Genomic DNA, 27,580 nt, shown 5'->3' on the forward strand with positions numbered 1-27,580 from the left:
CTCAATGATTGAGCATTGATCTATGAACCAAGGTTTGATTCCTGGTCAGGGCTCATGCCTGGGTTGCAAGCTCGACCCCCAGTAGGGGGTGTGCAGGAGGTAGCCGATCAATGGTTCTCTTTCATTATTGATGTTTCCTTTTGTCACTCCCTCTCCCTTCCTCTCTGAAATCAATAAAGATATATATATATATAAAAGTTATTTCTTGTGATTTTTTTACTATGGGCAAAGCCAATAATATAAATTTTTCTAGGTGATTAAGGAGAGACAGATGTTTCTCTTGAGCCTGCAAGGTTTCAGTTGCCTTTAGCTCAAAATAATCCACATACCACAGAGGTACATCATCGGGTGACTTGCTCTGAACCCCTACAGTGTTTACTCAAGGAAGTGACCAAACACAAGTATTACTAAGTGTTTTGTACTGAGTGAATGAATTTGTTCAATGATTTTGTTTTGCACTTTAGCTGATAACTTCTGATGCCCCAGCTAAGGGGTTAACCACAACTGAAAATGTGAAGCAAAAAGGGACAAGGAGGAAGAGAAGGAAAGGAAAGAAAAAAGAAGAGAAGTACTTCATGAGAACTTCTTGGTTATAAGTGAAAGAAATGCCTTCCTTGAAATTTTCTTCCAGCTTCAACTACCAAACTGAACATTCTAAAGCCCATTTCGTCACCAGTTGCTGCCCCCGAGTCAGTTTGATGAAGAACATGCACCTAACATAATGAACCATTTCAAGAAAGCACTTGTCAAAATCGTAAGATGTTCTACAAGTATAGTTATTAGTGGTTCCTTGATTTCACATAGGAGGAGCTAGTACAACATCTCAGAAATCTGAAAACGTGCATTGATCAATTCATTTTATGTCAAATATCTGTAGGAAGCAAAGACTAAAATTTAACTGAAATCTTAGCAGTATGTATCCATGTATGACCAACTCTGATGAGAGTTTTCATGAGTAACGTGGAGCTGGCTCCGGACACACTCGCAACACTGCTGTGCTGAGGAGGTTTACCAACCAGCTCTCTTGAGAAAACCACCAGTGTCCAGCTGGTTTCTAGCTACCCTGACCAGGGCTGTGAGAGATGTGCGGCAGCCCGACATTATATCATATTTCTACTGAACACATGCAACAGACACCCCCAGGGCACTTAGAGCACAGAACATAGTGAAACAACTAGAAAATAGTATGTTGTGAGTGTTTACTACCTCTCTCTCTCTCTTTTTGTTAATATTCACTTGTGGATATTTCTTCCATTGCTTTTTCAGACAGAGTGGAAGGGAGGGAGAGAGGAGAAGGGGGGAGAGAGAATGGGAGAGAGGGAGATCAACTGGTTGCCTCCCACTCGCACCCTGACCTGGGGTGGGGAGCAAACCGCAAACAGGTACCTGCCCTTGACCGGGAATCGAACCCTCGACCCTTCAGTATATGGCCTGATGCAACACCCACCAGGGCAACTACTACCTCTCTTGTTAATATAACTTATTTAAATGTAAGTCTGTATAATTTATTGTGATAATGACTCCTGAACACATAAGTTAGCGCAGGCCAGCCCCAGCACACAGTGGGCTCTTTCAGTGTTGGGGTTTCTAAGAAGTTTATGCTGCTCTGAACAATGCTTCCATGAGGGGAAATCATTCCTGGGACATTGTTATTGACAACTGTCAATTTATGTGACAATACATAGGCTTGATCCCTGGAAGATAGAATATGCAGCCTGCACATTTTTAATCCCTGCACTTAAAAAAAAAAAAGCCACAGGGCGCTCTCCCTCCAGGAAGCACACTGGTGCCATTCCCTTGGCCCTCTCCTACCGCCACAGGCACATATCCCCTAATCCCTAAGGGATCTCATGAGACTTGCAACCAGGGCAGCAATGGGCAGCAGCAGCTCATCCCTGAGCTAACCTGCTGAACCTATCTCTAAGGCCCCCCTCCCCCCCTTTCTCTGACTTCCCAGTGAGCCAAAGCAGCCCAAGCTAGGCTCTCCTGTTGCTTCTTCTATGCCCTTCCTTGTTTCACTGCCCTAAGTACGTTTTTGCTGCAGTCAATACATTCTTGCTTTTTTTTTTCTAAAGAGAGAGAGAGAGAGAGAGAGAGAGAGAGAGAGAGGGAGAAGCATCACACAGTATAGATGAGTTGAATAAGCAAGGATGTCTGGCACATGGTGGATGCCCAATAATTATTTTCTGAGTGAATAAATACATACATACTGCCTTAATACAGACAAATTAATGCTTTAACTTTGACTGGACAATCACCCCATGGTGGAAATAAAATATTTGAAAGTTTAGGGGTCTCGACAGTAGGTATTAACTCTAGACTGACATGAGGTGTATTCACAAGTAGCATTAACATCCTATATAATCCTATATAATACAAAGCTAATATGCAAATTGTCCCCTCGGGAGTTCCGTCGCTTGCTATGATGTGCGCTGACCACCAGGGAGCAGTGCGGAACATGGTGGGCGATCAGCAGCGATGGTGGGGCACTGAGGGAGCAAGGGAAGGAGGAGGCGGGGAGGCCAGGAACCACACAGTGGCAGTGTGCGGGCAGTGAGGGAAGGAGGAGGCAGGGATGCCGGGAGGCGGGGAACCTAATTGGCCCTGATCACAGGCCAGGACTAGCGACCTTACCCATGCACATATTTTGTGCACTAGGCTTTTAGTTAATAATAATTAACCAGACATTTGCAAAATGCTTTACAGTTTGCAGCTCATTCATATGCACATCTGAACCTTATGATAACCCTGAAAGATACTATCTTGTTTGCTGACAAGGAAACTGAGAAACAGTCTGGGAAGATGAGTCAACAACCTTTGTTACCATAAACTAACCATGAAGCTCCGTGACCTTACAAGCTAAGGAATGCTCCAGTCACCCACCAAGACATGTTGAGAATAGCGGGATGTCTGCTGTAGAATCCATAGCAGCCACATATGTGGACCACACACCCATTTTTAGTCCAGCTTTAAAACTCAGAACAAAATCTAAAACAATATCAACAGCTGCCATTTTTAATGTCTAGCAGGCAGCCAGAAACTTTAAATTCCTTTGCAACAATCCTGAAGGGCAGGTTCTTCTTGTTCTTATTACAAACAAGAATCCAAAGTCAGAGTGGACATGCAAATATTACACAGGCCATTCGGAGTTGCTTAAGTTAGATGGTAGGAACATATATGTTGATTATATTTTATGTATTTTTTAACTTTTTAGTATAGACATTTTCAAACATATACAAGAAACTTTTGCAGGGTAAAGATGAAAGATGGGTCATAAATTAACTGTTGTCAAAGCTGGACTAGATTGGGTTCATGATGCTATTATTTCTATACTAGAGACCCAATGCATAAAATCTGTGCCAGGGGCTGGCCTTCACAGCCCCAAGTGCCTCGGCCGGCCCTCGCAGCCCCTCTCAGCCCCTCAGTCACAGCCAGCCCTCCCAGCCCCGGCCGGCCCACACAGCTTCAGCTTCATCCAGAAGGTCGTCCAGATGGTCGTTTTGCTGTTTGGTCTAATTAGCATATTAGCTCTTTATTAAATAGGATTTGATTTTTTCACGTCAATATTTTTATCTGTATTTTAATTGCTGTATGATATTCTATTGTATTTCACAATTTGAATTTTTTTTAAAAAAAATGTATTGATTTTTAGAGAGAGAGGAAGGGAGAGGGAAAGAGAGAAAAATCGATGCAAGAACAACATCAATCGGCTGTCTCCTGCACACCCCCAACCAGGGACCAAGCCCGAAACCTGGGCATGTCCACTGACAGGGGATCAAACCAGCAACCTTTCAGGGCACAGCAAAACAATGCCCAACCAACTGAGCCACACTGGCCAGGACCACAATTTTAATTTAAAAACAATGAAGAAACACATCAAATGACTTCAAAATCTAAGATATTTTTCTACTAAAAGCATAATGTTTTATCAGGCATTTTCACCCTCAGCCCTAGAGACATTTTGGCCAGGATAACTCTGTCGGGGGTCTGCCCTGTGCATTGTGGATGTTAGTAGTCCGGGCCTCTACCCACTAGATGCCAGGACCGTCCCCCAGCTCTGACAACCCAAAACACCAAATATCTGTTCAGTGGCAAATCTTCTCTCACTGAGAACTGCTGTGTTAAATATATGAGTATTATAAAACTTTTAGATGATGGACCATGTAATCTACATGTTCACATGGTAATACACCCCTACAACTCCATTTATTTTTCAAAATTTGGTTCAAAATTTTCAGCCACATGAATAAATTAGTCATTCTTCATAAAGTATTTCTACCTCCAGACCCACATGTGATTACTGAAAGTTCCATTTGCTGATTATAGTTCTCTTTATTTCTATATTAATAATCCAGCTTCCTGATTGCTATACACATAAGGAATTTGCTAATTGATATTCAGTACTACTCAACAACTATTGAAGTATGGTAGCAATCATCTCGGGTAGAAACTATAGTTTAACTTTAACCCTGCTGTTTGGTTTCTGTACTTATTTATTTGCTAAAATAATAGAAAAGTTATTTTGATTTTCTGAATTATATAAATTATCCCATTCAATACCCTATTGATTGTAATGTGAATATCCCATGGGTTGTGGTCATGCTGGTCTTAGAAAACACATTCTCCTTTACCTGGGAAGGACAGCACAATTATCCCAAGGTCAGAGGGCTCCAGTTAACGTGTCCCTGTTGACTCAGTGTTCTGGAGACCCAAAACTGTGATTTAGATAACATGCTGATTTGCTTCTGTAAACTGCTTTTTTGCAAATCAAGTTCCTCATTTTATGTATTTTATGTATTTTAATTTACCTTGGGATGTAATCAATACCTTTGTGATCTTTGCCTATATAAGTCTGGTGTTTCGGCCATCTTATCACTATGAGATTTGGGAGAGCAAGATGCCCCCTCATAGTCCCGGATTGCAATAAATGTGACTCTTTAATTCGACTTCTTGAGGCGTCCTTCTGTGATTCGTGGGGTACATTACAACACTATCTACTGTACCAATCTGTTATGTTTTAAGTACTATCTTCTAGGTCAGTTCATTCTCAACCACAAAAATCAGAGTCTTTCTCCAAACAAGAGTCTACAAAGTGAGTTCATTTTGAAGAAGATAAAATGTTGATGGAGTTAAACTGCAAGCTCCATTCCCCAGATTATTTAGTGGCACATGGCTATCATGACTGCCCTAGGAATTCACACTAGACCTGATGTTCTTATCTTCTATCTCATGTGATAAAACTTAGGGTGAAAAATGAAAAGACAACATCTTACTTTTTAGCTTAGCTTGTGAGCAGGACTTCTAGATCATCTAGCACATGTAAATAACATGGGGTTTCTCAATCTTCCTAAGTCCAGTGGAAGCGGCCCCCAGGGAACCCTTAGGCAGGCGGCTGCCAGAAACCAGGAAGAAGCCTCCCAGTGGAGGAGGCATCAGACGTTCCTGGAAATTCTTGATGTTACGCTGGTGACTACATTTCTCTTTAGCAATTTTAGGACACAGAGAACATACTGCAGTTATCTGTGATGAAAAGTAAATTGTTGGTATTCTACTGTTATTCCAGACTACTGAACAATATTATGGCATTTTGTTTGGTAGAGAGAGATGTGTAGAGTAAAAACCAACAAAAAATTCTCCCTTCACTACATAGGCCCACCCCTGACTCCCTTAGCAGAGAAAGGCGGCCCACCAGAGTGCATACAGGCTACACTGCTGAGATGCAGGGAAGGGCCTTAACCCCTGTCAGCCATACCACAAAAGCAACATTCCTTTGAAAGGAGCCACACCTTGTATACATAATTAGACACAAGGTTCAAAGTGAAATGCCCTTGGAAAGCTAACACAAATTTCCTAGTATACTAGTATAAATGATTTTATGACTGTGGAAAGGGAAATAGTCCAATAAAAGCATGTGATACCACAGAGGTCATAAAGATTATCATTTGACCACATTATTACTTTTAAAATAATACTTATATATAATAATATATAATAATAGTTATGATAAACATATATCATGTAGTATTTGATACTGTATACATAGGCATATACCTGTCATTTTACATATAAGCACATATACATACATATTAATATATATATATATATACACGTTTAAATATACAAACATAAACACCCTAATGTCAAAACAAATGAAAAAATGGGACAATATTTGCAATATGCCTATTAGTCAAAGGGGTAATTTCTTCAATATATTTAAAAGGAGTTCTCATAAATCAAGAGAAAAAAATGAACAGCCCAATAGACAAGTGGTAAGGCATATTAAGAGGATATTCACAACAGCCTTAGTGATTAAAATCGAGCTTCAGTATTTTCCCCAAAGCATGTTTGTTTTTCTTTTTTCTTTTTAACTTATATATACCTTTTTTGCCCACTTTTATCTATAGGGCTTATCATATTTTCTCAAGAAGTTGGAACACTTTTCATGAAAAATTTATTAAGCCTTTGACCAACATTGGGTATATTTTATGAGAACACTGTTAATTCAAGAAATACTTATTCAATGATGAAAGACTTTTAAAATAAATGTTATTAAAAATGTTACAAAAGCCTGGCCAGCATGGCTCAGGGGTTGAGCATCGACCTATGAACCAGGGCATCGTGGTTCGATTCCCAGTAGGGGCACATGCCCGGGTTGCAGGCTCAATCCCCAGTGTAGGGCGTGCAAGAGGCAGCCGATCAATGATTCTCTCTCATCATTGTTTCTCTTTCTCTCCTTTCCTCTCTGAAATCAATAGAAATATAATTTTTAAAAATGCTACAGAAGGAGAGGGTGTTATATAATCAGAAAAGACCCACCGGAGCTGAAAAGTATTAGTGACAATCTATTTATAAAGCTGGATATTTGTGTTATTATCCTTAAACAACATATGTACATTGCATATACTCTTTTGTATGCATGATATATTTCATAATGTTTACAATCTCTTCCTCCAAAAATGCTAAAAAGGTGAAATGAAAGTCCTTCCTTCCTTCCTTTCTTTTTTTTCAGAACAGTGTGGCATTGCAAATAGAAGCCTGGGGCCAGGGGTGACAAATTCCAACTTGCTCTTCACTTGGACACTGCTGGCATGCCATGGGGCTCATAGGGGCTGGGCCAGGCAGCACCAGCATTCTCCTACCCAATTTCATCTACTTACCCAGGACATTGTACGGATAACACCACTCTGCTTTCTATGCTGTGGAAAGGTTGGAAAGCACTGCAACAGGGGACAGTAATGGCTGTCCTTAACAAATTTAAGATGTTAAAAAGACATCAGCATGACTTTGAGGCTCTTCTAGCAATTAGAGCTGACCACACACTGAAAATTTTATGGTACAAATGCTGAAGATAATGACCTATGAGCAGCATTTTCTGCCCGATAAAATGGTTGTAAAATATCTTTTACATTATCTCTGTGGCTGGCTGGCTAACAACACAATTGCTTATTCAGATTACAAAAATAAGCATAAATTCCCATAATTTTAAAATTATACTCATACTGATGATTACTTCTCAGAAGAAATATGCTGACTACATGCTCATCAAAATTAAAAGGTAATAAAGACCCATCTTGGTTTTCGAGTCCTATAATAGCTTCTAGCCTCTGCCTATAAATGTTTTATATATTCATCTCATCCTTTCGATTTTGTCTTATCCTTTCTTTTTGCACATAGTCCCTACATAATTTTTTTATTTGCAAAAGGCTATAACAGCGCTGTGAAATGTGCACATCATGCACTCTCTAAGAAAAGCATTGTTTCTTTGAAACACAGCCAAGAAAACTATTTTGCCTTTGCCATATCTTGGCATAACTGGCCCACATTCTGAGTGGAGCGAATCCTTGCCAATCAATGGCAGGCCGTTCCAGGAGGCTGCATCAGAGACTGCCAGTCTGTGAGGACAGACTGGACAAAGGCTTTTCTGCCACTATCTCCCTTAGTTTAGTGTCTACTTTCCTGTGGGTCCCTAATTGGGGACTAGGGGTCAAGAGTCCCTTCCTTTGCCCGGCTGGCGTGGCTCAGTGGTTGAGCATTGACCTATGAACCAGGAGGTTACGGTTCGATTCCTGGTCAGGGCACATGCCCAAGATGAGCACTTGTTTGCTAGACATCTCACTGTCAGCACACACATCAGCGATCCTACCTCCTGTAGTCAATCCATTCAGAGGTATTCTCCCACCCATCTCCACCCTTCTGAACACTTTGGTGTTTCTTATGACTCATAACCCAAACCTAAGATCAGATCTATTACTTATGTGCTTATTTTACATCTAGATCAATGGTTTCCAACCCTGGCAGCACATCGGTACCACTTAGGAAGCTTTGAAAAACAATACCAATATAACTCAACAACAACAAAAAATAAGTTACCCCACAAAAAAATGGGCAAAGGACTTGAATAGGTATTTCTACAAAGATATACAAATGGTCAATAAGCATATGAAAAGATGCTCAACAGTGCTAATCATTAGAGAAACTCAGATCAAAACTGCAATGAGAATATCACCTAACACCCATTAGGATGGCTGCTATAAAAACAAAACAAACAACAAACAAAACAGAAAATATCAAGTGTCAGCAGGATGTGGAGAAAGTGTGCACTATGGCTGAGAATATAAAATGTGCAGCCACCATGAAAAATAGTATGGAGGTTCCTCAAACAATTCAGCATAGAATACCATATGATCCAGCAGTTTCTCTTCTGGGTATATATCCAAAAGAATTGTTCATAGCAGTAGACAAGATCTGAAAACCCAAACGCCCATCAATAGATGAATGGGTAAACAAAATGTGGTATATCCATGCAAAGGGCTATCATTGACCTTAAAAGGAAGAAAATTCGGACATATGCTGCAACATGGATGGGACCTGTGCACACTATGCTAAGTGAAGCAGGCCAGTCTCAAAAAGATAAATACTATATGATTTCACTCGATCGAAGCCTCTGGAGTAGTCAGGTTCATAGAGACAGAAAGTAGAAAGGTGTGTGCTAGGGAACAAGGGGAGGGATAATGGGGGATTTACCAGTAGTCGGGGAGTTAGTGTTTAACAGGCATAGAGTTTCAGTTTTGCAAAATGAAAAAGTTCTGTCACCAATGTGACTATGATTACACTACTGAACTGTACGCTTAAAAATAATTGAGAGTCAATTTTATGCTATGTGTTTTTTACTACAACTTAAGAAATTATTAAAAACAATGCTAGGACCCGGTCTCTATGTGCCTCTAATTTAACTGGGGTAGAGCCTGGATATCCTTTTATTTTAAAGCTTCTCATATGATCCTAAAGGATAGATTCCATAAGAAAATCTATAAATTATAAACAAAAATAAAACTCTCCTTAGGAATATTAATTTATTGCATTTCTTTTTATCCTTTGCCCACTGGGGTACACAGTAAGTGCTTAGTACTTACTAAACATTCACATGACTACCAACTGAATAAAAGAATGAATGATGGTCTCGGAAGTGATGACACTCTAACTATTTTTAAAACACTGGACTGAAATCATAAAAAGCTAAATTCTGTTACCAATTTACCTCAAGACTAGTAAGTCTTTTACTTGGCTATTCAGGGCCTAGTTTTCTTATTAGTAAAATAACAATGCTGATCGGTTATTATGTTCCGGGCACGGATTTATGCACTCCCAAAGGTATTATTATTTTTCATTTCATAGCTGAGGAAACAGAAGCCTAAGGAGCCTAAGAAACTCATCAGTGGGGGCCGGGATAGGAACTGGAGTTTTGTGACTACATGCTTTAACTTGGGGTCACAACAAAGTCTCAGGAAACAGTAAAAATTAACAGAAGTTAGCAAAAGCCAGTGTTACATGAAAGTTCATTTTTGTTTTATGCCCTTTCCTTTTTAGTTAAAGAAAAAAAAAAACCACGAACCTATAGAGGCACCAATGAATGTGCTCTGTAATCACAACCTGTGTGTCCAGACCAAGGCAGGCCACACTCCTCAGAGACACAGCTGACACGGCCACAACCGTGGGGTGCGTGGTTCGGGAGGAGACAGAATAAGATGCCACTTGATGGACAGCCGAGGTGTCACAGAAGCTGGGCAGCACCAGGGCTGGAGACGGGTCATTCTGTAGTCTCACAGCCATGCACTGTGACATTGCCCAGGGAACTTCCCCTTAATGAACAGCGTGCTGGACGTCAAACATAAAAGCCACCTGCTAATTCTCCACACAAGCCCCTCTGTAGGCTTCTGAGCTTCTGATTCAAAAATCTTATCTCCCTACCGCCAACTGAGTTAGAGTGTTAACTTCTTATCTAAGTAAAAATCAAAGAGAATTTACAACATCACAGCGTTTTCATATACTTAGCCCACTGAGTGATGAACAGGGATGCTAGGAAGAAGTGGGGGTGGGAGGGTGGTTATCAAGGAAAAGTACTTGGGAAATAGTATGTCTGTTGTCCTTCCATCAGTCTAACCACAATCTTCCTACTGGGTTAAACCTGCCTCTTTACTACCTGATAAGCTACCAAAGTTACCGCTTTAAATCATGCTCATTTCACTTGGTTTGAAACACTGCCATTTAGGGTGACTTTTTCAGACATAATTTTACTCATTTTAAAGAATTTCAATGTAGACTCCAGCTTAGGGTAAAGCTGATTCTATATGCTGAAACTCACCTTAAAGAGACTGAGCAGCAACCGGACACGTCCCTGAGAAGGTGCGATTAAAGCTCTACGCATGTTTGCAAAAGAACAGCGTGGTCTTTGTGTTACCTGTGATCACGGCTTGCAGGATTTAAGTGTAAAATGGCTCCTGACACTTCCTTTAACAGTTTTCTAACTACAGCTGAGTATATGGGGGACATACCACGCTGCACTTTACTCACGTGATCGACTAAGTTGGCCAGGTGAAAAAGTGTGGAGAAATGTATATCCTGGCAAAAGCAAATTATCCTCGCCTAGGGAGATGAGAGGTGACTGCAGTTCAGCGAACTTCACAAGTGTGGCATGTTACTGGATGTTATTTTAATTCCAAAAACTCCTCTCCTTTGGATTCTCCAAGAAAATGAAGGATTGTCTAACAAAAATGTCAAAGGTTAAATAAAGTCCAGTATAAATAAAGTTAAATATAAACCACACACTTTACAGGAAATTTCTGAAGGACACTTTTTAAAAAAAAACTTAAGCAGTGCACACCTTACAGTGTTTCCTATGAGACGTGTCGTGGAGAAAACTAGCCTTAAAGAGATGACGTCTTTTCCACATCTGGAATAGGCCTGAAAACCCTGGCAAGCATCAGGGCCTTCCGCCTGCTGGCCAGATCCTCAACGTGGTGGAGCCGAGTAGGCAGCATGCCAGATGGCTTACCGGGGCTTCCTTCCCCTCCCAAGGCCTTCTGAGCAGAGCTCCAGCCTCGAGGGGGGAGACTCAGTGCCTGCCAGGGTTCCCAGCCTGGTCCAGGACAAAACCAGCACCCTGCCCGCCGGTGGGCTGGCTTCCAAGCGATTCCTGCCTTTCTCACTCCAGCAGGTGTGCTCAGTGTTCCTGGCATATACCCTCCTCCTTCACATGAAACCTCCCCCCTGGACAAGACCAGGCCTTCTGCTCAGCTAGCCTTCTCCTCCCCCATTACCCATGAAGACGTCCTACCAACAATCGTAGGAGATGGGTGATGGCCACCTCTTCTCCCTCCCTTCTCTGTTCTCCTCATGTTCAATCACCCCTTGGTGGATATACAATGCAAATGCCACAAGTTTGTCCAATATTCAGTGAACACAGGACTAAATACCTTTCTGAGTTGCTAATACTTTCAGTTACAAACTGACGATGTGATTGCAGCTATTGCCTCCAAGGCAGGCGCTTTGGAAAGCCCGTCCTGGGAAGCCATGAGCGCTCTGGAGAGCTCGGACAGCAGCGAGGTTCCAGGAAGTGGAAACGGCTGATTGTGAGTACCTCTGAAGTTCATGCAACAGCTTCAAATGGCCAATCTTAGGCCACTTAGAAAGTTCTGCAAGACTGTACTACAAGCAGCATTTCCTGGCATCGCCGTGAACTGGTTCTGGGGAACATATTCAAGACCGCCAATCACTATAGAGCCAGTACAACACGAGGAACTGCTGCCGGCTGACCCCGCTGAAATTCTCAACACCAACCACGGCGATCTTTTAGAACTAGATCTTTTACAGGTTGGCTCATTTCACTCCTTCCCTCATATCCTCCAGGGTTTCCCATCCACTCAGAGTAAGAGTGAAAGATGTGCTGAGGCCGGTCAGTCACTGCTCCAGCCACTCCACACTCCTCACTGCTCACACCTCAAGGCCTTTGCTGTGCCATTCCTCACCTGGACCACCTGGGCTCAGACACCCCGCTCCCTGGGTCTTTATCCCACATGAGTTCATCGAGGCCAGCCCTCCCATTTTGTTTAAAACTGCAACCCAGCCCTAACTGGTTTGGCTCCGTGGATAGAGCGTCGGCCTGTGGACTGAAGGGTCCCAGGTTCGATTCTGGTCAAGGGCATGTACCTTGGTTGTGGGTACATCCCCCGTGGGGAGTGTGCAGGAGGCAGCTGATCGATGTTTCTCTCTCATCGATGTTTCTAACTCTCTATTCCTCTCCCTTCCTCTCTGTAGAAAATCAATAAAATATTAAAAAAAAAAAAACTGCAACCCAGCCTACCATTCCCCAGCACCAGTCCCCATTGGAGGTTTTTCCATAATACTCATCACGATTGGACCTATTCTATATTTTAATGGACATTTCATTGAAAAGTCACTTACATACAAAAGCGCCCATCCCATATGTGCAGCCCAGCCTTCAGCAGGGTACCCAGACCCAGATCAAGAAACAGAACGATTCCCTCCTGCTATTCCCAGCCACTCTCGCCAGAAGGATTGGCATGGGGACCTCTGTGCCTCGTCTGAACTTCAGGTGAACAGAATTGGGTAATGTGTACTCTTTCTGTCCTACTTCTCTGGCTTAATCCGAAGTCTGTGAGTCATGTGTGCTGTTCATGCTATTTCATGTATACTACGTCATTGTATGAACATATCATGAATTATGTTGTGGGTTCTTCTACTGCTGACAAATGTGTGGGTTGTTTTCAGCTGCATATATTTAATTTGACTGGATATTGCCAAACAGTTGTCTGAAGTGGTTCTTAGTTTATACTCCCACAAGCTATATACATATATTATATATATGAGTTCTGGCAGCTCCACAACCTTGCCAATACCTGGTATTGCCTATTATGTAATTTTAATAATTGATTTGTTTACTGTCAGTCTCTCCCTCTGGAATGCACACTCTATTAGGTGTACAGCATTAGGGCACAGATTTTCAAAACAAATTTGTCAAGCTATACTGATAGGAAACCTGCACACTGAAATGTATTATAAACATTATTTTAACATGCTAGAAACTGTTCCAATTTTAATTTAATTTGTGTTGCCAGGTTAATACACTTTTTTTAGCAACTCGGAACAGAACTTTTTTTATTGTTTGTAGCTTCACACTGATTTTTTTTATTTTTTTAATTCCAATAAACTATACTTCAAATCCTTCTTGGAAGATGGAAGACTAGAACTCCTAATTAGCAGTTCTTTTTCCTTCATCAGCCTGACCCTCCTAGCTGAGTGGCATTGGTGACTTATATTTACTTAAACTATTTTCAAGAAATTGAAGCAAAGCTAACATAACACTCAACTGTTGAAGTTCCTATCTCAGGAGAAAGCCTGGCTAGCCTATAAAATGTGTTTTCCTATAAAATTAGCTACTACTTTTTATGTTCTTACTATAGGTCAGACACTATTTAACAGCTTTACGTATATTTTCTCATTGAATCATTTTAAGATTCCCATGAAGAAGGCATTATTAAAACCCCCACTTTACAGACAAGACAACTGAGGCTAAGAAAAACTAAATAAATTTGCCAAAGATCAACAAACATTTGCTAAGTGATACAGTCAGATTCAAACCCAGGGTAGCTGGATGGGGCTCCAAATCTCACCTCCCACCCACACTGCTCTCATAACCAGCACCATAACCATGGTCCACATGTAAGCAACTCTGCAATGCAAGGTGTGGTGCACCTGCTCTGCTTATGCTTACATCAGAGTACAAGGGCAAACATACAACAAGTGAATGGATGCATGTTTGTACCCAATTTAGCAACTCTTCCAAGATCTGGGTACACTGTTTGCATGTCTTATCAGATCCAGAGGGACATTTCCTTTTTTACTTTAACTTTCAGAAAACAACAAGCTAATGTTAGCGACGTTCTGCTAACATTTCCTTTTCATGTCCTGCCTGATGCTGCACTTCACTACATAAGCTACTCCAACTCTTTCCTGGAAGCCGGTAGACCATATCGTGAGCAGTTCTCTTCTTCAGTCTGACCTCCCAGCCAAGCAGCATCAGTGGCTCACACCACTTCTGCTATATTATATTCTGGAAACTGAGGCCTATTTAAAATAATGCTCAACAATTGGGGTTACCAGCTCAGGAGTAAGCCCACGCTACCCCCAAAACACTCTGATGACATCCCCACATGCAGCCATGGGGCAGAGCGCACCAAGCGCAGGATATAGGAGAGTTCTTGTTGTGTCAAGAAAAACCAAGTGTCATGGACAGAGAGACAAATCCATATTGTTATTCACTTTGGAAATAAGAGAATTATAAAAAGGAAATTACACAGAGGAGAAGTGTTAAAGTATTGGGTCACATTTGTTACTAATATTTACCATTCTAGTAAATCCACTTTTGATCGAAGACAGATGAGGTTTGGCTGGACCCTCGTTTGATGGTTACTGAATAGGCAGCTGAAACCTCACCTCTGCCCAGACTCACTTTTTTTTTTCCCCCGCTAAAAGTATTACAAAGGGTATTACATAAGTGTCCTTTTTTTCCCCCCCGCCCTTGACAAACCCCTGCCCTCCCTTACCCCCCAGTGTCTTATGTCCATTAGTTATGCTTATATGGATGCATACAAGTCCTTCGGTTGATCTCTTACTCCCCTTCCTCCTCAGACTCACTTTTTTTAGTTTGCAGATTAGAAATCAAGACAAGACTTTTCACTTTCATCTTAAACTTCTTTCTGGTTACTACAAATTCCTGGAAGGCAAACCTATTTCAGTCCAGTCTGGATATGTATACTATATATCTCAGGCTTTCTGAAGTAGGCAATCGATTATGAACTATGAAAACCTCAGAAGGCTGGATGAGATGTAGGCTGTGCGATTCTAGCTGGGAAACAGATTGCTGTGTTCAGTAAATGTGTTGTATTGTCATGGTAAGAGTTTGAAATTTAGCTTCTATCTTTGCTCCTTCGTTTCTACTTTATGTTTTATTTAAGAAAAAACACATAATGAACACAACAATCCCCCCATGAGAAAGTACTGTTGAAAAACCCACTTCCCTCACAACAGCAACCAAATTTAGAAAAGTCCCCTGTAACGTCAGCATGTGCTACTCAGTCAGTTCTGGTTCCGACCCTTCAGGAGCTCTTGGTCCTATTAATCCCTCACCATTTGACATATTAGATTTTTTTTTCTAAGAACTCTGCTCTTTGGGACATGAGATGAAACCCCAATTGTCTCTGGTATCAGATAAAACCCTGAAGTGAGGGGTGGTTTGTGAGTAGCTACTTACTCTAATGAAAATCTGTGCAAACAAACCAAAAAATATTTATCAACTTCTCCTTTTTAAATTTTTACAGAAATTCCCCTCCAAATATGTTCAAGCCTCCCTCTTAAAGAATTATTCACAAATATATGATCTGATCCACAACCCTGCCTATAAATCCCCGAGTGGGAACCTACCTCTGCAATCCCATCCACCCTAAACCTGCATGGGGGCTCCAGCGTCGTCACCGTGTCTAATTGTCGGGGAAACGATTATGCACTCCACCCCTGCTACTTCATTTATTACTACACACAGGAGATGGGTGAAGAGTGAATGTGTGCATCTCTTGAGGAGAACATCATGGACATCACACTTAAATTGTTGGGCCAGTAACAAAATTACACCACCTTGTGTCCCCGTGTGATCTTGCTGTGAGAATGAACTATTATGTATCAGAAATTTGCCATCCTCTTTGGCTTTGGGGTGGTGAAAATGTTCTGGAACTAGTGGTAATGGTTGCCTAACACTGTGAATATACTTAATGACACTGATTTTTTTCTTTATTTTCACCCACTTTAAAATAAATGGTAAATTTAAAAAATTTGCCATCCTCATTTTCCCTCATCAGCACACTTCCTCCCACAGGCTTCGGAGGATATCCCAGATCTATGTAAATAAAGACAGAACCATCCAGTAAAGGAATTCCAAGACCTCAGGAGGGAGGTGTCCAAGGAGCTGCTAATGCAGAGATCCAGCAGACTGGACCCCGAGACACTGCCATTTCCCTCTGCATGTCTCCCAGCTCTCCAGCGTGGGGTGGCCGGCCCAAGGACGTCCCCACATTCCACTGCCTACGTTCACAGCCACTGAGGTTTCCCACAGGTTATCTTATTTCCCACAAAGGAACACTCCTGTCCACAGTCATCAGGAACCAACACTGAACACAGACACAGAAAATGACAGACGAGATGACTCTGTATCCCACTCCCCAGATCTATAACTAAGAATTAGCCCTTTAATTTGCTTAAGTAAAATCACTGGCCAATGGACAAGCATGTTGATTGTTATATCTAAAGTATTTGCCAAATCCTACCTAGGAGACATTTAAGAGTGATCATTTTCCTCCCAATAAGCTTCAACTCGGGTTCATTTCTGATTAAAATAGCAGTTCCCAAGACTTCCCCAAATAGTCATGTCCCAGGTTTTCTTTGCTACCTTTTTAAGAGGTGAGCCAGCCTCACAATTTCCTTAAACCTCCTGTGAGGAGGGCAGCCTGCTGGCCCCATGGTGGCCTGACTACGTCAGCTAAAGACAGCAGATAACTAAGAATAGCTGGGCGCTGTGGCAGTCCCTCTGACGTTTTTCACTCGCAAACACTGGACTTTCCAAGGCTGGTATCGCAGAGGCAAATAGACTCATGTGCTACTTTGGTAAACCCATGAAGGCTTCAGGGAGGAAAACATAACACTTAGTAACAATGAGTTATGAAAGGCAGTATCTGATCAATAATGGAGTGGCATGCCACAGAAAGTCGTGCTCAATCCGAGACTGGAGGATTATTCGAATCCTGGACCATCCTGGATGCTATCCTATCAACGAAGTCTTCCAATCTTAAGATTTAATCACTCAGGGTTTTTAGATGCCTGGATTCTCTCCTGGACTTGAAGAGAAAAGAAACTCCTTGCTTTAAATCCATTAAATAAAGCACCCCAAAAGCTGCCAGTGTGAACACCTGCTTTAGCCAAACCTCCCCATCACTCTAACTAGGTGCGCCCACTCACCCATCCCTCCACATCTGGGGGAGGCTCGGCAGAACCTGGTGCACAGGTGGCCTCCTGGGAGGGAGGCTGGGTGGCTGGGAGAAAGAGGCAAGAGGGAGACTTTCACTGCACGTGCTCTTTCACGTTTGAATTTGGAACCATGTGTATGTATAATCTGTCCAATAATTCCAACCAATCAATAAGAATATCAAGGTAAAGATGGAGAAAATGAACACCAGGGGTAAAGAATAAGTAATATTTTTAAAGCTACATCAATACTGATGCTGTGACACAGGTGTCAAGCAAGGGGGGGGGGGGGGATCACCAAGTTCATAGGCCAGCAGCCACCCCTTCAGTCTAGGACAAAGGCAGGTGACTTTTGGAAAGATCCATTGGATGTGGGCTGACTGCCAACATCCAAAGGGGGACCAACTTGTAATGAGAGAATGGTAACTTAGAGACCCATCCCCCACCCCCCCACCTCGACCTCCAGTGAGGGGAAAGGTGCTGAAGGTTGAATCAATCACCAATGGCCCATGAGTTAATCAACTGTGTCTAGGTAATGGAGTTTCCATAAAAACCCAAAAGAATGGGGTTCAGAGTTTCCAGGTTGGAGAACACGTGGAAATTTGGGGATAGTGGTGCCTTGGAAACAGAGCATGGCAACCCCTCACCCTTTCCCCATACCCTGCCCTATGCCTCTCCTCCATCTATTCTATTGGCTGTTCCTGATGTCTACAGAATGCAAATGAATCAGGAGGCTTTGGTTAGAAATAAATAAAGATTTTTACTCAAGGGTCTTAGGGCTTGCAAAATGGAAACACAACTAGGCAATACCCTGAGTGTTTCAAAAAAGAAAGAAAAGATGAGAGTTCTTACAGGAAAAATTACATTATTAAGAAGATTCTGTCATGCATTCTTTGCTTCTAGATTGAGCTGAGATGATAATCTTCCAGATGTCCGGTGGTCTGGGTCATGGATGTCAGGTGGGCTAGGTATGTGAATATTCTTTCCTAAGTCCTTCAGAGGTAATGAGGTTATATATAGGATATACTGTACATAGATCTCCAGACATACCTGGAGGGTTCAAAAGTTTAAGTTCCCAGGCTAGTTAAAGCAAGAGTAAACTCATTTCCTCATGCCTCAGCCTACTTGATTTTAGGAATTTAGCAGCTTGACTATAATGATTCCATTTTCATTTCTGCACTCTTTCCTCACGAAGTTGTATACTTTTATAATAAACTGGTAATCTAGTAAGTAAACTGTTTTCCTGAATTCTGTGAGCTCCTCTAACAAACTCATCAAACCCAAGATCAAGTTGTGAGAACCTCGGATTCATAGCCAGTAGGTAGTCAGAAGCCCAGATGAGAACTTGGACTTTTTCAATTGGCATCGGAAGTAGTGGTGATGGGGCAGGCTCTGTTGTGGGACTGCGCCCTTAACCTGTGGGATCTGAAGCTGTCGCCTGGTAGACAGTGTCAGCTTTAGCTGAATTCTTGGTCACCCTGCTGGTGTCGAAGGATTGCTTGAATGTGTGGGGAACACACACACACACACACACACACACACACACACCCAGTGGATTTGGGTCCAGAACCTACTTTACCTTACGTCTATGCTATGACATCAATGCATTCTAATTTTATGCAGAGAGGAAAAACAACCTGTACTTGGTCTTTAGAGTTACAGTATTAAACCAATTGAGCACTTGTTATATTCTATGAGGTACCTAGGTAAACGGAGGCAAGTGTAGATGCAAATGGTCCACTCAGCCTGCTGCATGAAGGGGATGTGAAGGGCAGTAAGAAATACAAATGGAAAGGTAGACTGCAGTGAAAAGGAGAGCCTTGATGCTTAATACCAGCCTTGGGAGGCTGGTCTGCTCAGGCAGGGGATGCCAGGAGAGGCTGGAAGGAGAAAAATAAGAAACAGCCTTCAACATGGATCTCATGCCCTCCCCCTGGAAGCCTCCTCTCACCCACTCCTGTGTTCCTAAAGCATCTGGACTTGCCCTGACCACCGAAGGCCACGTGTATTGGAATCACAGAGGAACCTGCCTGCCCCAGCCTGCAGATTCCTGGCTGCCATCCCAGCCATCCCCAACGGGTCAGCTCCCTGGGAAGGGTGGGCCTCCGAGACTTCTGTAAAAGTCACTGGGTTGAAGCAAGGGTGAGGTTCAAATTATCTACAAGGAATGGCACAGCCACTGCTTAGTAGAAAGGGGCAGGGCCGAAGACTATGCCACAGTCCAGGGCAGAAGCAGCAGGTGCAGGCCTGAGAAGGGCAGTGTGAAATACAGGCGGTCACGGTGGCTGCAGAAGGTGGCATAAAATAAAGGAAACAGCCTAACCGGTTTGGCTCAGTGGATAGAGTGTTGCCCTGCGGACTGAAGGGTCCCAGGTTCAATTCCGGTCAAGGGCGTGTACCTTGGTTGCAGGCACATCCCCAGTAGGGGGTGTGTAGGAGGCAGCTGATCAATGTCTCTCTCATTGATGTTTCTAACTCTCTATTCCTCTCCCTTTCTCTCTGTAAAAAAACAATAAAATATATTTCAAAAATAAAAATAAAAATAAAGGAAACGGCAACACTTGGTCAGATTCTGGCCCTGGCAGAATATAGCTGATCTTTGTCCCAGTTCCTGAAACGGGCTTCAAAAGCCTTTGGAATTTCCTGTGTGGCAGGAGTGTCCTTTGTCATTCATAATGAACCCCTTGGACCACACCTCCTTAGGTGACTCAGGTGGGTCCCTGGATGGTTTCAAGGGAGGGGCTGAGCACACATTGATTACAGGTTGGAATTCTTTCCCACCCCTCTGAGGAGGGCAGAGGGGGAGACAGCTCAACCACGTGGCCAATGGCATGCTGAGACCCACGTGAGAAGTGTGGGGAGCTTGCCGATGGGTGAGTGGCCACATCAAGTGCTGGGAAAGTGACAGCCCTGACCCACCCTCAGGGAAAGGGCAGTAATCCTGCACTCCTCCCAGACACCCCCGTGCATCGCTTCCATTTGGCTGGTGCCGGCTTGTGTCCTTTATAAAACAAAACTGTAATTGTAAGGACTGCACTTTCCATGAGTTCTGGGAGCCTTTTTTGTAAACTATCAAACCTGAAAGGGTTGCTGAGAACCCTGAATTCATAGCTGGTCAGTCGGAAGTACCGGTGGACCCGAGACTTTGGCTGGTGTCTGCACTGGGGCAGTCTTGTGGGGACTGGGCCCTAACCTGTGGGTGGCTCTGCCTGCCGCGACTCCAGTATCATGTCAGCACGGGGTTGAACTGCATGACACCTGCTGGTGTCAGAACAGGCTCCACCAGCTATGACACCAGAGGCATGACTCCGGGGGTGCAGCCAATTCTCTTAGCCCCACTTTCCTCATTTAAAAATTTCAACCATACCATGTAGGCCATACGACAGGCTTTTCACGGTATTAAATGATACACCCCCACAAAATGCTAAGACGGCAAAGCTACTGGGCAGCCTCCAAGTGGTGGGCTGCCAGAGACACCCGGGTCCTCCACACCCCTGGAAGGCACTGGCTGGCTGGGAGAGGAAACGTGGGTGTATGTCTGTGTAAGTTAACCCAGATGTGAGCCAAATGAATCTTCTCCACAACCCTAGACTTCCGGATCAAATTGTCCCAGGACATTTGAATTAAAATGACTCAAACAGCCGTGACTGGTTTGGCTCAGTGGATAGAGCGTCGGCCTGTGGACTGAAAGGTCCCAGGTTCAATTCCAGTCAAGGGCATGTACCTTGGTTGTGGGCACATCCCCAGTGGGAGGTGTGCAGGAGGCAGCTGATCGATGTTTCTCTCTCATCGATGTTTCTAACTCTCTATTCCTCTCCCTTCCTCTCTGTAAAAAATCAATAAAATATATTAAAATAAATAAATAAATAAAATGACTCAAACTATGATCCTATATATGGCAGGATGTCAGCCTGGCCCCTCATCACCTCTCAGGGTCTGAGGCAGGGACAGGCACTGTATCTCTCCCAGCTGCCCCCACATTCTGGATCACCCTCAATCTTTGCCTCTAACTATTAACTCCTTCCTTTGCTCACATTACTCAAAATTTGGAAAACGGCTTTTTCACCATCACTCATAAGGCAACATAATTTGGGGGGGGATCTGGAGATGAGGTAGGCCAAAGGTGGACCTGAGAGTGTTACAATGTTATGATTTCCTTCAGCCCTAACTGACCATGGGACTCACCTCTGCCCCTCCAGCCCACTTTGCCATCGTGTTAGTCCCCACCCTCAACCCCCTAACCTCCCATTCTCAGGTCACGTCTACCATCTTTGGCTTCAAGTCCAAAATTATGGAAAACTTTTAAACAGTGACGGTCACAGTGGGATGCCAGCCTGGTTTCCAGCCTTGATCTCCACTTAAATCCTCTACTCCCCACTCACTCCAATGTGTCCAAACACACATGTGATAAGACTTCTGTCCTCAATCCACAAGGCCGTCTCTGTCCAATCTCTCTTTCTGCTTGTTTTCCCTCACAGTGATTTTGAAAGTATTTTAAGTTGTTCTGGGGAGAAACCTCTTTATTGATTCAAAAACAAAAATAATAAAATCCCATAATCTTGACACCCAGAGATAATCACTGGCTAACATTTTGTGTATATTGCCTAGATTTTTTTTCTATGCATATACTTACATGAATCCATTAAAAGACATCCATACGTGAAATGGGGTCATGTTATATGTATGGTTTGCAATATGCTTTTTTTAAATCCAACATAGTATACACTTCTTTCCACATCAATAAATTTAAATCTATGCCGCCTTTCTAAAGGACTCCATAGTTTTTCCTTGTATGAATTTTTAGCAATGTACTTAATCCCCTATTGATAGAGATTTGAATTGCTTTCTTTGCTACAGTAAACAGTGCTGCAAAGAACATCCTATATAATAAAAGGGTAATATGCAAATTGACCCTAACAGCAGAACCACTGGGAATGACTGGTCACTATGACACACACTGACCACCAGGGGGCAGACGCTCAATGCAGGAGCTGCCCCCTGGTGGTCAATGTGCTCCCACAGGGAGAGCTCTGCTCAGCCACAAGCCAGGCTGACGGCTGCCAGGACAGTTCTGGTGGCGGGAGCCTCTCCCACCTCCTCAGTAGCACTAAGGAAGTCCGAATGCAGCTTGGGTCTGATCCCCACTGGCAAGTGGACATCCCCTGAGGCCTCCCGGGCTGCCAGAAGAATGTCTGACTGCCAGCTTAGGCCCGACCCCCCGGAGAAGGGGCCTACGCCAGCAGGTGGACATCCCCCGAGGGGTTCCAGACTGCGAGAAGGCACAGGCCGGGCTGAAGGACCCCCCTTCCCTCCGAGTGCACAAATTTTTGTGCACCAGGCCTCTAGTTTTAATATAATCATCTTTGTGCGTTTGGGCCGTGATTTCTTGAGGTTTAGTCCTTAAAATGAAATGGAAATATATACTTTGCATCAAGAATACATTTGTCTGATTAAATTAATGGGATTATTCCCACAGCTGGCATGTTAATTTAGATTTTAATAGTGTTTCAAAACAAAGTAATAAACAGGAAAATTATAAAAGGAAACAATAAAAGGTAGTCTATTTATTTCTATTGCCTCTCTGAAAGTTTATACACCTGAAGCAGATGATCATAAAATTACCTAGCTGTGCATCAAAAGGAGACTGAGGCCCACAACTGCGGCCCCTCCCACCAACTGCCAAGATAGCACCTAGATACACACAGATACAGTTCAAACTGGCACAGGCTGTAGACACAATGTCTTCTCTTATGTTAAAACCAATGTCCAAGTTTTACGCCTCCTTCATCCCATAATACATGATTCTAACAGACCAGCCTTTCATCTACCCGACTCCCGATTGCTGAGGGCTAACTCCACCTCCTCGGAGGACAGTCTTAAGAACCTAAACAGAGGGGCATCTGGCCACAATCCAGAAGTGCTGACCCAACATCTCCCCTCTCCCCAAAGCCCACCACACACAGCTTGGAGGTAAGCCCCCTCCAACTAAAGGCAGTGTAGGGGTTCTGAACAGGCCTCCTCAAAATACACCGCTTTGGCAGGTGGATTATTTTGAGCTGAAGACAATTGAGACCCTCTCTTTTACCTCTCTCTTGAAGAATGTAAGTAGGGGCCTTGCTCATAATAAGAGTTAACACCAGAAATAGCTTTATATACAGAACGTTATAAACTTGTTAACTGGAAACATTCACTTTTGACTGGCTAACAAATACAATTTTATGATCCCAAACAGAAAGCACAATGAACATTGTTAGCCGAAAATGCATTTGAAATGGTTAAAGCTTCAAAAAATCCAGATGCTTTTATTATTTACATTGCTGTTGTGCCTTTTTCCAATGGTACAAAGTAATGAGTGCTTCTTACAGAAAAGGCAAAAACAGAGACAAGCACAGAGAATCTCGTGTAGTGAACAAGGCAGGGAAACATAACCTGGTTCACACCTTGAGGGAGGTCATGGCAGCCATTTTTATTTTTTATTTTTAAAAAAATATATTTTATTGATTTTTTACAGAGAGGAAGGGAGAGGGATAGAGAGCTAGAAACATCGATGAGCGAGAAACATCGATCAGCTGCCTCCTGCACGCCCCCTACTGGGGATGTGCCCACAACCAAGGTACATGCCCTTGACCGGAATCGAACCTGGGACCCTTGAGTCTGCAGGCCGACGCTCTATCCACTGAGCCAAACCGGTTAGGGCATGGCAGCCATTTTTAACACAAACATATTTTTAAATGTTTTAATATACAATAATCTAAAGGCTGTACAACCAGATGCACTAAAATCACAAATATTTACTTTCAACACCATTAGGTTTGGTGGTTAAAATGCTGCTTTCTAAATTATGTTTTCTAAAGAATGACATGACCCTCCTGGACAGGAAAGCCAGTATCTCCTCTGGTTTCAAAAGTACATTTTTAAATAAAAGTAGCCAAACAGGTTAGATGTGATTCGGGAGGGGAAAAAAATTATTTTAGCTCTGAACTATTCATGTTATCTACTTCACCAGCCTTTTACTACATATAAATGAAACCATAGTTTGCATTTTACATTTTGTCCTGATCATTCAGTTTTTTATACTTGAAAAAATTTCTTCCCCAAATAGAAGAATCTCTGTTCATGGTTCTCATTTCTCACTCACAGAGAATTCCTAGCAGAATTTCTTGTTCCCAGAACGTGCCTGCATCCCCCACAAAGCCCAACACCACCAGGTCTGCTCATCCATGGACGCCGGGAGCCGAGAAAGCAGAGAGTACGGGCTGACACTACTCCCAGCCATCTCTGAACTATTGCTTTTGTGATTTTACCTTTCTAATGCTTGTGGTTGGTCAGAAGCAGAAAGAGAAAGGGTTGGAAAGTGGGGCAGGGAGAATCATCAACCGTCCATGGCATCCCACCAATACCACCAAAAGGCCTCTCTGATGCGCTAAGATGGCCACGCTCAGTTCCACTGAGTTCCCACCAGCAGAAACGGTGCTGGCTTCCTAGCCCCTGCACCTCCTTTTCGATGCCCCCAGCTGACCACACATCTCCATGCACATTCTAATCACTTAGGGACCAACCCAAGTCACTCAGGAATATTCACAAAGCAGCAGGCAGGGTGCAGATTAACACGTGCAAAACAGCCACACCTGTGCTGAAAGGGCACAGATTAAAGTTGCACTTGAAGAAAGATTAATCTGTAAAGAATTCCCAGAGAATGGGAGATTTCAATCAAGTGTGGAAAGAACAGGTGGGACAGTGCTGTGGTGAGGAGAAAAGCAGTCCCGGTGTGGAGGGAATACAGCCAGCACCTTACAAAGCTAAAACACACTGGCCGAGTTCACAGGAGGATCCTGCCTCTTTCACACGTTTAGAGTTGTGCCAACACGTTCTTCTCAGGCAGTTTGGAGCAACCTGAGGGCACTGGTCCTTTTGGGAGGTTTTGGGTCCATAAACATTGCTGCAGGAAACAATCCATGTGTCCACTGACAGATGAATATATAAACAAAACGTGTGGCATACATACAATTATTCAGCTTTAAAATGGAGGGAAATTCTAACACATGATGTAATATGAATGGACACTGAGGACATTATACTAACTGTAAAGAGCCAGTCACAAAAGGACAAATACAGTATGAATCCACTCATATGAGGTACTTAGACTAGTAAAAACATGGAGACAGAAAACAGAATGGAGGTTACCAGGGGCCACAGAAGGGGAAATGGGGAGTTAGTATTGAATGGGGACAGAGTTTCAGATTTGCAAGATGAAGAGATCTGGTGATGGATGGTAGTGATGGTTGGACAATAATATAAATGTATTTAATGCCACTGATTTTTAGATCATAAAATGGTTAAGATTATAAACTTAATGGTATGTATATTTTACCACAATAAAAAATACTGCTGCACAATTATCTATGTCATATAATAGGTTAGAAACTATGGGATAAACATCTTTGGGTGTTTGCATCCATCCTGTTGAAAGGAATTTTAGAGACAGGACAGGGAAAGCGGGGGGAGCGGTCCATGGGAGAAGAATGCATAGATGAGGGCTTGGAGCCACTAAAATGTTTATCTTACTTTTACAGAGGATGGAGAAAAGTCACAAGGTATGGGGAGGAGGGAAACATGCTTTCACAGAGGATAGAGGAATGTTGCAAGATAAGGGGAAGAGAAAGAGAGGAGCACCACGTGCGCTCTGACCTTTGAAACTGATACCATGCAGCAGCGTGACCAATGAGGAAAGCACAGGGGTCCTAAATTAAGGAAGGATCCAATTAGAAAGGGTCATGAAGAGACAAAGAACTACAGCCTTTATAAACCTGGAGACAAAGACTCAGCAGAATTAAGATTTTTACATTTTTTCCCATTAGAGAGAGAGAGAGTGGATTTTTCCTATTTGGGGACCCCTCCCCCAGGGTACTCCCCTTTGGGGAACCTGCCCCAGCGATAATTTGTATATGCTTCCAATAAACTTCCATGTTTTTATTAAAGAAGCCTTTTAGTCTACAAATTTATTCTTCAATTTTGTAGGACAAGGACCCACAAAAAGAACTGCACCCCAAACTCCACGCATCACTGTGGTCAGGAGCTATTTCACCTTCATGTTCTTTTGTGTCTCCGTCAAAGCTTTATTATACAGAATACTTGTTATGTCATAGAACATGGGTTCTCAACCTGTGGGTCGAGACCCCTTTGAGGGTCGAATGACCCTTTCACAGGGGTCACCTAAGACCATCGGAAAACACATATATAATTACATATTGTTTTTGTGATTAATCACTATGCTTTAATTATGTTCAATTTGTAACAATGAAATTGGGGGCCACCACAACATGAGGAACTGTATTAAAGGGTCCCGGCATTAGGAAAGTTGAGAACCACTGTCATAGAAGCATACAACATAACCATAGGATGTGGGGCTAGAAAAGTAGCTTGCCCAAATAAGCACCCTCCCCCTCCCCCCCCACATCTGCTCCTTCCTTCCTGACACCCTGGCCCTGATGCCTTAGAGCTGGGAGAGGGGGAAGGGTTGGGGATCCTCCAAGGGGCTGTCTCAACCACATCCATCAACACAGAAAAACCACCACAGCATTTTTCTCTGGATGAGATGAGAATGTTCCTAGTCAAGTGTCAGTGACTCATGAGGGACCCCTAAACCCAGAAGATTCTCCCCAATGAATGGGAGATGAGGGCTGGAAAAGGCAGGGGAGACCAGGCATATCATGGAGGAATAAGAGAGGAAGTCCGAGAAGAGCCAGAGAACACAGCTGGAAGAATGAGATGTAATTAAAACCACATCTCATTTTACTCATCCTCTGTCCTACACCAGTCAGCCTGGCTATCACTTCATCAGCATTCCTGGCTTTCTTTTTCCTCAATTGAGTATATCCAAACTGATATCGGTTTCATTTCATCCTTATCAACAGTTACCTGTCAGCAAAAGATCAAATGGCCAGAATGTGATCTTCCCACAGCTGAATGGGGAATGAAATTTCCACCCTGCCCGAAACAATGGGAGCCTTAGAAGCACAACATTAAACAACAATTAAAAACCCACTCAGGTCTTCTTCTAAAACACAGGCATAATGGCACTTAAAGAAGACTACAAAACTGTCATTTATGTGGTGCACAATTTTTTATTTGAACATGCTCAAGAAATAGTATGAATCCTTACATCCACAAGAACCATGAAATTTTTAAAAATCACTTCATTTCACAAATA

At 42.9% G+C, this 27,580-nt stretch overlaps 1 protein-coding gene and 1 long non-coding RNA gene across 3 annotated transcripts in view; both read right to left on the reverse strand.

The window, feature by feature from the left end:
- ATP11A (ATPase phospholipid transporting 11A) overlaps positions 1-27,580 on the reverse strand; it is a gene marked incomplete at its 5' end in the record, with an annotated part of 136,343 nt that overhangs the window by 92,161 nt on the left and 16,602 nt on the right. The window lies entirely within an intron of this gene.
- On the reverse strand, positions 18,111-21,044 carry LOC106696861. 2 transcript variants are annotated; one of them, XR_001347839.2, is made up of 3 exons: positions 20,564-21,044; positions 19,073-19,250; positions 18,111-18,363 (listed from the first exon to the last, which is right to left on the reverse strand). It is a non-coding gene; the product is annotated as an uncharacterized LOC106696861 (long non-coding RNA). The 2 variants fall into 2 exon arrangements; XR_002828767.1 differs by lacking the exon at positions 20,564-21,044 and having other exon boundaries at positions 19,073-19,790.

This window comes from Myotis lucifugus, unplaced genomic scaffold, assembly GCF_000147115.1.
Source record: "Myotis lucifugus unplaced genomic scaffold, Myoluc2.0 scaffold_33, whole genome shotgun sequence".
NCBI classification, from domain to species: domain Eukaryota; kingdom Metazoa; phylum Chordata; class Mammalia; order Chiroptera; family Vespertilionidae; genus Myotis; species Myotis lucifugus.